Raw genomic sequence first — 11,992 nt, forward strand, 5'->3', positions numbered from 1 at the left:
AGCAGCTGAGAACAAGTCCTATACAGTCCTAACTTTAAGACAGAACAATAGGAGAATTTAACTGTGGCCATACACTGTGTTATGGCATAACTATAACAAGCTGACAGACAACATTTCTGGTTAATTTTATTTTTTTCTCCAATCTTCAAAATACTTGAGCATTTGGAGTAGAAATCAAAGAACATATGTTTTTATATCAGACTTAAAGTTTTGGAAAGATTTGAGGATTCATTTTAAATTTTTGTCAGAGAATTTCAAACAAATAAAACATTTTTGGACCACAGTGCCTAGCAATGAAACTACCTAGCAACAGATAACGGAAAAAATACCTTCTTTTTTAAAATCAAAGTAAGGCAGCGATCATGTAACAGTTACTTATGCTGCTTTTCATATTAATTGTAAAGATCTTTCTGTAAAAACAGTCTGTAATTTCTTCTATTTTGTTAGAGTCCAAATTTTCAGAAGATTTTGTGGAAAGAAAATTTTCAGAGACGCTATACCATCATTTGTGGGTTTCCAAGTATCCTCTACTGCCTTCCTAAAGCCAATCACATTCCTTCAATTTTAAAATGCAGTAAGATCCCTATGGCGACAGGTGTAGCATACAGCGATAGAGCTGATTCTTCCTTTATTTCATACAAAAGAATTTCCAACAGAAATTAAAGCTCCCTGTGTATAGCTCTTTGATGAAATACCCCACCAATGAACATACTTCTTCCAGCCAGCAACAATTTTAGATTACCTTATAGTGTATTATCTTTCTTAAAGGTTTTTGTTTGCTTGTTTTTGTGCTTCCATTCAAACACATGGCATCAATGGGACAACAGATTTCAAACCTGCACACCTTGGATAACCTAGTCTGTCCTCATAGGATCTTTGCAGTAAAAAATTAATCCGTTAAAAACTCTGTTCAATGGAGTCCACCTCTGCTGCTGTAGGAGAATAAAACCACCAAGGAGTGTCAGGCCAGCATGGCCAGGCAGCAAATCCCACAGGTATGAGGGTGCATAAGGAACCATGGCTGCCCTGACTTGTACTTGGTTTCAAAGGAGCATTCACACAGGTTCAAAACAGGGCAACTGAAATGACAGCGTAAAGACACAATCGACTTCTGGCCTCCCCACAGGAAAAGCCTGGCCAGCCTAAAGAATCAGAAGACTCTGTGTTTAGTCTTTTTAATTAGCTGTTTTTCCTCAGTGCCCTTTTAACTATTTTTACATGGCACCCGCTAGGGAGGCTGCATGGAATTCATTTTTCTTTAGGGAAGAGAGATCTTGGGGCCCCTGGCAGCATCCCTCTAGTTTGCTTTCTCTGAGACTGGTCTCTTTACTGGTAGAATCAGGCAGGACCATGGGAGTTAATAAGCAGTTGGCCAGATGGTGCCTGTCCAAAGGTGTTGGCTTTGTAGACAACTGGAACTTCTCTTTGGGAATAAATCAGTGATACAGGAGAGCCAGGCTGCATTTCAATCAAGCACAAGCAGACAAACTATTAGCAGAGATAATCACCTTTGCTCCCCCCGGCCCTCCTTTCCTCCCCCCCCTTCCCCAAAACCAGTAGATGCAGACCCAGGGAGTGAGAAACAAAGGATCCCCAGGGCTAAAAAGAACATTTTTCCAAACACTACAAGCAGAAAGCTAAGCATTATTTATTCAGATGCTATCAGCACTTACACCCCCACTGCTGAGTTAATACCTGTGTAATAACAAAATGGCATGCAACAATAAAAGCTTTTGATACCATAACTTAAAGACATACACTATTAGTCTTGTGTTAATGAGGCCACTCTTGTGGCCTTGTGACCATTATCAAGACACTTCAAGTACTGATGATGCAGCCTTGGACCATAGCAGCAACTATGTTACTACTGTCTCAACTAACTTCATGTTCATGTTCCAATATGGAAAATGTTCCAGTGCAGCTCAGGCCTGAAGGAGGGATCTACTGACACATCCAAACATACAATGTCACTGAGTCTAATTTAACATCAGAAAAACATCTACATGGCTACAGAAGAACATTTCTGCCAACAGAGTATTAAGTAAATAGGATAAGACTGAAGATTTTTTCCTCAGAGAAAAATGACGGTTAAGATAGTAACCAGGAGTCTGAATTTGTTTTCCTTTTTCACCACAGACATCACTCTACCACAAACTAGTCACTTCCTCTATAGCCCCTGCTCTACCTCTCTAAAAGGCATAACACAGGTTATCTTAGTGTGGTGCCTTTGGGCTACAGACCTTAAGGATCCTCAGGAGTAACAATAATTGGAGCTACCAAGAGCTATCAACACTAGTGTGCTGACACAGAGTCAAAATAAGGACTTGCATGAACTTTCTTTACCCATTCCTTGAAACAATCTGGAACCAATTTGTTATTCCAGAAAGTTCCCTCTGCCTGTAACACATGCCTTCTTTCAGAAAGCTCCCTTTTTAGGCAACACTAGGATCTCTTCCAGCTATCCCACTGACACCACTCCACAAAAGGTGTTTGCACTTGAAGAGATGATGGGTGAGTTCCCTCAGAGCTGCAGCCATTGAATCCCACAGTACATAAGGCCCTTCCCTCCATCCCATAGCACAACCATGTAAGCCTGCTATACTTTTATTGTTGTTAAGAAAATAGATCAATTAAATAGTCCAGGGGTAGCATATTTGTTCCTCTCAAGTAGTGGGAAGTGATTAACTGCTGTTTACTATCTGAAAGGACTTCTGGAGTCGCAGGCTTCTGGGCGAGAGTGGGTCCTTTGAAAACAGACTGCTCTGACAGTATCGAGGCTGACACAGGAACGCAATGGCTCTGACGCATTCCAAATTCACATTGTTCCCTGCTACACCATGTATTTAGGTTCCCACATGCAGACCTCAACTGCAGTGCACACATCTTTCCAGGAGAAGAAAAAAGGAGGAAAAAAAGGCTCTCTCCTCAAGTAACTTGGCAAACAGCTTCATTCCACAGAGTCAGTGCAAGGACTGAACTCCAGATTATTTATAAATCCTAATTTAAAAGGAATCTTTTTTTTGTGCAGTACTAGGCTAATATGAATAGCCTTTTCAGAATCTTCACTGAGGAGTGCAAACTGAAAGCTGCTTTGTAGTCCCCACATCTATACTTCTTCAAAAGCATCTCTCTCATCTAAGAAACTAGAGTGACACTATTTTCAGCTCAAGCTGTCTTCACTTGAGTTTCTCATGCAAGATTCATACTAGGTAAACAATTAAACTATCAACATTGTGTTATGTCCAAAACTGCTATCAGCTAGAAGAGAGTTAGAGAATGTTCCTGCACTGAATGCGGAAAACATTTTCTGCAATGTCAAGTAAATCCTCCATGCAGATGACCTATGAATAGCACCATTTGTGAAAAGCACAAAACCAGAAAACCCACTAGCACGCTTTTCTATGCTTTCATGCCCTGACACTTCTCTCATCATATTATCCCCTTTTCCCATCTGTGTAATGCCAATCACAGCAGAAAAATTCAACTGTAGATAGATCCTTGGAGTCCACATAACAGAAGTTTTGCATGACTGCATTAATTTCTAAGTTACAAATCTGTGATTTGTCTTCCTCCTTCCCAACTCTGACACATGGACATGTCATATGTTCATTAATGCCATTCGCTCCGTTTAAAAATCCCATATAGATTTATCTGCTGTCTTTCTGTTTGCAATTATATCCCTAACACACTATGGGCCATGGCCTTTAAATAACAAAATTCAAGCACTGGGGGGGGGGGGCGGGACTCATACAGAGAAAAGTATTAGATAAAAGACCCTGCAGCAAGACTTGTGTTTCTCAGCTTCTCATCACCTGAAGTTTTCTTTTCCTAACAGCACTTGAGTAACTCCCCAACTTAAACAGCAGTACGGATGCAGACCATCAGGCTTGCATCTTCATGTAATTAGGGTAATGCCTCTGCTTTGTTTATTCACTCTGCCATACCATACATACAAACAGCACAACAACAGGATTAGTCTGCCCACCTTTGACATCTTGTGCATTATAGAATCATTGAATCACAGACTCATTCAGGTGGGAAGGGACCTCAAGAAGCCTCTAGTCCAACCACCCACTCTAAAGGTCAGCTAGAATCAGACCAGCTTACTTGGGGCTTTATCCAGTCGAGTCTTGAAAACCTCCAGGGATGGAGGCTCCACATCCTTTCCAAGCAACCTATTCCACTTCCTGACTGTTCTCACAGGGAAACAGATTTTCCTCAGAGCTAGCCCATCCTGATGGTTCCCAATCACTACCTCCTACATCTGTGCAGAGATTTGCTCCAAGAAGACTCCCTCCATGCTTCTCCCACAGAGCGAAGAGAGGCTGATTAGCCTGCAGTTCCCTGTATTGCACTTTTAACCTTTTCTGAAGATTGGTACAATATTTGCCTTTCTCCAGCCATTGGGGCTCCTCCTCAATCTCCACGATCATTCAAAGATGACAGAGGGCAGTCTTGTATGGACATGAACGAGCTCTCTTGGCAGCCTTGGATGCAGCCCATTTTGTCCCATTGACTTACATGGGTCAAGTTCTCTCAAGCAATCCCTGACTTGGTCCTTCTCCCCTGATGGGACTCCTTGTTCTTCTTGAACCCTTTCATTAAGCACAGAGGCCTGTGAAGCCTCATGAGTGAAGACTGAGGCACAGGAAGCACAAGTACCTCAGCCTTACCTTGTGTCCCTTGCCACTAACTAATTCACCCACCCCACTCAGCAACAAGCCCACAATTTCATTGTTCAGCCTTTTCCTACTAAGTGAGTGAGCAGCAGTGTGGTGCTTAGTTGCCGGGCAGGGTTAAACCACGCCACTTTTCCAGCAGATTTCTGAGAGGTTCAGCATGTGAGCCAAAGGCTTCCTCAAGTTGTCTAAACACTTTGTATGCTTCCTCATCATCAGATGATGATCTGTAACAAACTCCCATCATGATGTGCCCCATACTGGCCTATCCCTTTATCATGACCTACAAGCTCTCGACTTGCCTGTCCTCTGTCCCACAAAGAGTTTCATATATTCAAACTGCTCCTTCACTTAGAGGGAAACTCCCTCAATCCTTGTCTTCCCATCTTTTCTGAAGGACCTGTATCCGTTCATTGCAGCACTTGTCATGGAAGCTGTCCCAGCACATTGAAGTGATTTCAAGAGCGTTGTAGCTGTGTGACCACACACAGAGTTTAGTTCCTCTTTTCACCCTGCATAACCATTCTTGAGATCACTCTTGTAACTGTCACCCTGCATCATTTGCTTCTCAGCCCTGTCCACCGTTTCCTCACTGTTTACAGCTGTCTTCACCAGGTTTCTCTGTAGCAGAGATGCTCTTGGCCCACTTGGTTGGTTGGATCTCATCCTTTCCCAGCAGTCTTCAACCCTCAAAGGTTTCCATGACTGCAAAAGCCAAATCCCTCTCAAAGACCCCAGCTGCACAGCCAAATGTTGACTCACAGGATCCATCAACTCCTCCCCAAGCCTTTTGCCTTCACAGGCAAAAACACATGGAGCCCCACACACTCTACCCTTGCCCCAGAGCCTTGTGGCCATTCTTGGTATGCTCAACGTCTCCCTGGCAGTATCATTGGTGCTCAGATGGATGAGCAGCAGGAGGTGACAGTCCAAAAGACAGACAAGCCTCAGCAGACTCTCCACAACATCCCGGGTCTAAGCACCTGGTAAGCAGCAAACACCCTAAGACTTCACGTCACTATGGTAGATGGGTGACGTTCTCCAACAGCTATCACCCTCTCTTTCCCTTTGTGCAGAAACATGTTTGAAGCTCAGCTGTCTCTGACACCTCCCCTGAAGGGAGGTCACCTTCCTCCCCTATTTCCAGGGCACTGCACCTGTTCTGTAACTGCAGCATAAGTCTGCTGTGGGTGCAGAATTTCAGGGCTTTGGGAGAGCATTCCAGAATAGTGCAGAAGATAAGCAACCAATTACATGAAAGAACTATTTCCCTTAATACAGTTTTTGTTTAAAAAAAAAAAAGACAACTTGATATATGTGTATAAGGAGTTGAAAGGATAAAAGTATTTACTCAATTAGAAGACAAAACATTTGCAGCTTCCGAGAGCATGCACAAATCTCACCCAGTGAGTGACTCTGCAAGAACAGTAATATAAGACTCCTGCATCTGAACAAGTTTTAGCAATCACTGTTCAAGTCCCAAGCTTTTTATACCCATTTAGGAAAAGCATTGTCCCCATCTTGCAACAAGTCATAAACAATTGGTTTGTTACACCTCAACAGCCCCATTATCTTCAAAATACGTGCTGGGTAACACCAGTATAATCATTTTGTCTGTAATGAATTTCCATGGGTAAAACAGACTGGAACAGAGCAAACACTCTGCTGATGGAAACAGGGAATGAACTCCACAGCTCACTCCACCATGGTCATACTTAGTACTGAAGCTGCAGCCAGAACAGCAGCAGATACCTCACATTGCCACTACCACCATTAACCATGACCAAAACTACAAACAACTGATTAAAAATATGCCATTTTATACCAGACCACAGATGTTGGCATTTTATACCAGATCTGGTCAGGTTATAGACCAGAACTAATTTCCAAAAGTAAAGGAATGAAACTTTTAACAGAACTATACTTCTACAGCCTTTACTTCAGACAATAACCACCACTATATTACCTCCCAATGATATTGAAGTATTCCTTATGATTTCCAACGAGCCACAGTGATCTGTGAAGACCAGATTTCATTACAAGTTCCTCCATCAGACTGTGCAACTGTTAACAAGCTCAGCTAGATAAGCAATGCAATTTTAGGGTACTTCTTGCCTGCATGTTATCCAAGTTATAGATGACATTTTTAGTGCAAAATAATGACATGCAATTGAGCCCTTATTTGTACACCTATTCTTATGATCATTTAGTAGACAATGTTAACTTAGATAGCATCACTTTAATAGTTTTATATTCTACTTATGCAGCTAAAAATTACAAAGTTCCAAGGCATCTGAAATAGTCAAAGTAAACCAGCAGAACGGCCCAAAAGGTCAAAGATCTGGTCTGAAACTGGGGGCCATCTAAGACAATCATTGGCATGGCTTTTTGCAGCTAAAGCAGAATGCTTGTAGTCTGTGTTCATCTGTTTGTATATCAGTTTCAACCTGTACAGGAATATCAATTACTTTCCAAGGAAAGCCATCACCTTGTTGTTTCAAAAGTGAGGAGTGATAACAGCACATGTTGATTTTCTTATCTTTCTCAGAAAAACAGTCACAATTTAAAATAAACACTAACCTTGCATCTCACAGAGAAAAGGGCATTTATTTACTAGAATACGTTGAAGGTGTGAAACTCAATTTAATAATAACAACAGGTATATTAAATAACAAAGCTTTAGAAAATATATGTAATTAGATAACAACATAGTCATTTAAGCAGATATTTCTATTGAATCTTTGCTAGACTCCATGCTTGTCACCAAATTAGATGTTGTCCCAGGGTATGCATTATAAATGAGGTGATTAATTTCATGAGGTTTATAACCAGTGACTGGAATTATAATCAACAATATACATTAGCGTCTTCTAATATTTACAATATTTTGGAGCCTATTTTGATCTTATGCTAGTTTCATATGACAGTAACTCCCCTGTCTTTGTACAGACTCCCAATTTATGCTGGGGCAGGTTAGAATAGAGCCTCTAATTTTATATGAAGCATTATGGGGCTCAAATATGTTTTTAAGGTACACACTAATATCAGACTATTTGCACACTACAAGGTATTCTCCAAAACCAGGAAAGTGGTGTTTTTGGTTTGGGGTTGGGTTTTTTTGTTGTTTTTGTTTTTTACTGGCTACCATCATTAACAAATTGCAATCCTTCCACTTAGCTAAAGCTGCAGGCCATTTACTCCCTTAGCCCCCCAGAAACAGCAAAGGAATGAGACTATTTCTTTTCCTCTTTGAAGCTAGGTGCTGCAATACATACAGCAATCCTGGCTCTCTTCTGTAAGTTTGATTAAAAAAGAGATGTCTTTTCTTACATCTACCATTGAATCCTACTAAGAAGTTTCTCCATTTCTCTCAGCAGATGTCCCCGCCTCCAACAGCTGTAATTATTTAAAATGCATCACAGCAACCTCATCCCATATGTACCTGCAGAAGTTTTCTACCATACACATCAGATGCATTCTCTATTTACAAGTCAAAGACACAGTAAAATTATATCTAAAGTTCCATTAAAGTAACAAGACAGAACTTCTACAAAGTCTGCATCCCTACAGAAACTTGGGGAAAAAATTGTCTCATGTGCAACACATTCATACATTGGGTTGCATCTAGAGTAACTGAAAAGCAGGGTTTCTCGTTCACAGGAAATGCCAGACTTCAGCATAAGCAAGACTAAAATCTGGAAGTATTAACCTCTCTACAAATCAGAAATGTAAAGAAAAATTCAGTCATATTGCCCAGTGAAAAATTCCTGCACTCTGCAGAGCCTCAGTGAAATTAAGTCTTGTTAAATTTCCTTCTCCTCCTTAAATATCTGCTATTATATTAAATATTATTCTCAGTTTTAATGATCAGCTACATAGGCTCCCAATATCTACAGCTTTCAATCAGCCTCATTAGGCATACTGTTCCAGAATCACTGACCTTGCGAACACTTCCTAGGTTTGCCATTCCTCAAATCCTGCCTTTGAGACCCCTGAACCTCCAAGCTCCCTTCTACAGAGACAAGGCCAAGCCTATATGAGAACCAATCTCATTTGGCTCCTGTCATGGGAGCAGAAAGCGTGGAAATTTTAGTTGAGCTATCCAATCCGATAGCTCTGCAAAGGTTTGCCATCCCTAAGGAAGTCTGCTTAGCAGGTTTGCTGCACAGCAACAAAATCTGGAATCCTAACAAGCAGAGTGCCACAAGACTGATGAGGCAAGGCTTCCAAGATCCTCAGCTCGAAAGCAGAACTAAGAGGTGAACAACTCTGACCTTAACACCACAAGAGTTCACGTCAACCCTATCTCAGATCCTGCTGAACTGAAATACCACTGATCTAAAAATGTTGCAAAGAAAACATTCCAGGCTTAAGAAGGTGACATTCTTCTGACCACATCCAGTTTCATCTGTTTATCTCTAAACATTCGTCCAGACTCAGCAGCATCTTGTCTCAGCATGTCATTTTCTGCACATTGATCCTCTATGCTGAATAGAAGAGAGAAAGAAAAACTTTTGCAAACAGGAAAAAGTTTTCTAACAAATAACCACGAACTGAGCTAAGCTACATACACTCTGTTCAACTCAGTTCTAGTCAAAGCTTTCAGGTATAGGACTGATTATTACACACAGCTGGGAGACAAGGAACAACAACATTCAAATGTTATTTGGGGATTATAATAAATCCAATGTATGTCACCCATTGAACTAAATGATAGTGAATCATATTCTTGCTAAGATTGCCAATACAACATGTTATTGTGGAAGCTGGAAGTGAAGGGAAGCATACTAACCTCTGAAGAGTTCTTTGACTTGATGGGATTAAAAAAAAAAATACCTTCACAAGTATGAAAAGGAAGTATAGCAGAACCATATGTACTCCAAGAAACTTGAAATGATCATACTATTACAAGTAATGATATTGTCTAGGCCACTGAAATATCATGTTGAAACAGTTAGCTAGAGAAGGACATTGGTTGTGTTTCTCTTCTTGTTACTACAAGCATAAATCCAGAGTATTTCCACTGAAGTCAGTTTCTGCATAGCAGTGCCAAGAATACCACTATCTTACCAAAATTCTTTAACTTTTCCTGAGTTGAAAGCTATAGTTGAGAAATAAAAATTAAAAAAAAAACATAATCACACAGTAGACATCCATAATGATGTCAACATTTTATAATCAGAATATGAAGGGCAAGAATGACTCAGCATGAAGACATAAAGGTAGGAAAAAAACATACAATTACTATAAAGGAAGAGATCGACAAGACAGAAGAAGCTATAAGCTTCTGATAAGCCATAAGCCAACTCAGAACATCCATTTCATACTTGGGGGTCAAGGTGAAGAAAGCATAAATATTTCTGCTCTTAAAGAAGGCTTTGCAGCAAACCCATGACCAGTCTGAAACAGGATGAATATAAAAAACACTGAAACTTCATACTTAAAATAAACATAGAAGGTCAGTTGATCAGAAAAACGCAGAAGCTGTTAAGCCATAAGCCAAGCAAAACACCCTCTCCTTCAAGCCAGAGATTTAGGGAGAAGGGGGAAAAAAAAAACCGACTTGGTGGCTAGCCATTGTAAAAAGTGAACCACAACACAAAATGTTAAGATGTCTTGGCCTTAAAAAGATGACTTTACAGCACAGTCACTGGCATTCAGCACAAGAAAAAACATTTGACACTGCAGGGTCTTAGTTGCCGAGACATCAACTAAGGTGAAGGCCTTTTTAAAGATATGAGAAAGGCTGAAGGCTATAGTCTAGTCACATCAAAACAAGGAAAATGAGTTTCCTAGAATATGGACCAATAAATGATAAGTGAAACAAAGGCTATGGAGGCATGAGCTGGAATCTTTCATGTGACTTTCAGACTTTGACAGGGATGCCAAAGGACTTAAAGGAAAGACAAAGGATTTAATTCTTTGCTGACCAATATGATCGGCCAACTCTGATGTCTCCTTGTTTGCTTTCCCCTTGAAACCTCCCATCTCCAATTTGTATTATTTACCTTAACCCACACTGACATCTGTCAGCTGGGTTCTCAGAGCAATTGAAGTTAACTGGTATATCCTCACTCGGTAGTCATGCTCAAAAGGATACTACTGTTTCCCATGTTCCTCAGCTATTCCCTATGCACAAACACAGCTCTTCACTTACCACATTCATATGTGGCTTCTGCTGCACTGTGCTTGATTCTCCACTACAGATTTCCAGGAAGCAATGCCACAATTGAGCAATCCAGACTCCCAGTGCAATAAAGTGCCACACTTTGCTCCCTTCAACAGAGAGTGTTCTCTATGTAAAGAGAACAAGCAAAGGTGCTCTTTACATAAAATACGCATAGAGGGCTGGACCATCAATGCATGCCCTAGAACCTGTATTTTTGAAGCTTTACTAATCGTCCCTTAAACCAGAAATAAACAGAAGAGTATCTAACAGCATCTGAAACATGAAGAGGAGCAGATTTTATAAGGTATGCAGAAGTCACAGAAATGCACATATTTTGCCTTACACAGCACATAGGTTTGCACAAAAAGAGCTACAGCATGAGTTAGTCTCAAAATGTATGTCTAAAGCAAGTTTGCTGGTTTCAGTAAACCAGCAGACCCTATAAATGGGATTCTACTGTTGACACCTGGAATTGAAAATACAAGCCACCATAAGACTTATGGCCATAAGAACAGAGTATAGGAGAGGCGACTGGCATTCTGGCAAAGGTATCTAATATGCAACCTCGAAGATAGTAAGGGAGTCCAAGTCACATCATGTAGTAAAATAGCATTCAGAAGCCTCCCATAAGCAAAACTGTAGACAGTAAACTACTTTTGACTGTACAAGAAGAGAGCTTCTCTTTAAACTTCTTTTACAAAACACATTTTTCTTCTGAAATTCCTTTCAAAATACTCTTGGGCTGGTTAAGAATCCTCCTCAAGTCCCAGATGCAGAGAGTTAATATAGGAAACCTTCTCTTCAGCTGTTATAATACAGCATATAAGGACCCAGGTAACATTTTTCAACCGTTCCATGGAACATGAGTCTCTATCGGTCTCTATCTATTTCAGTGGGATGATTCTGCAAATAAGCCTGTGAATGCCTACCTTCACTCACATGAATAGTTACAGTCCTGCAACACATGAAGGTATGTCTTTTTAAACCATGCAGGGGAAATATACTTACTACAGTCACCATATTTACTTGCCTTGAGTCTTCTGAATAAAAGACAAGGCTGTAGTGAGACATACCTTTTATAACTACAAAGAACTGCCGCTTTGATCTAAGTCTCTCCCGTACAGTTCCCACTACTTGCATATCC

This window comes from Aptenodytes patagonicus, chromosome 2, assembly GCF_965638725.1.
Source record: "Aptenodytes patagonicus chromosome 2, bAptPat1.pri.cur, whole genome shotgun sequence".
NCBI lineage: Eukaryota > Metazoa > Chordata > Aves > Sphenisciformes > Spheniscidae > Aptenodytes > Aptenodytes patagonicus.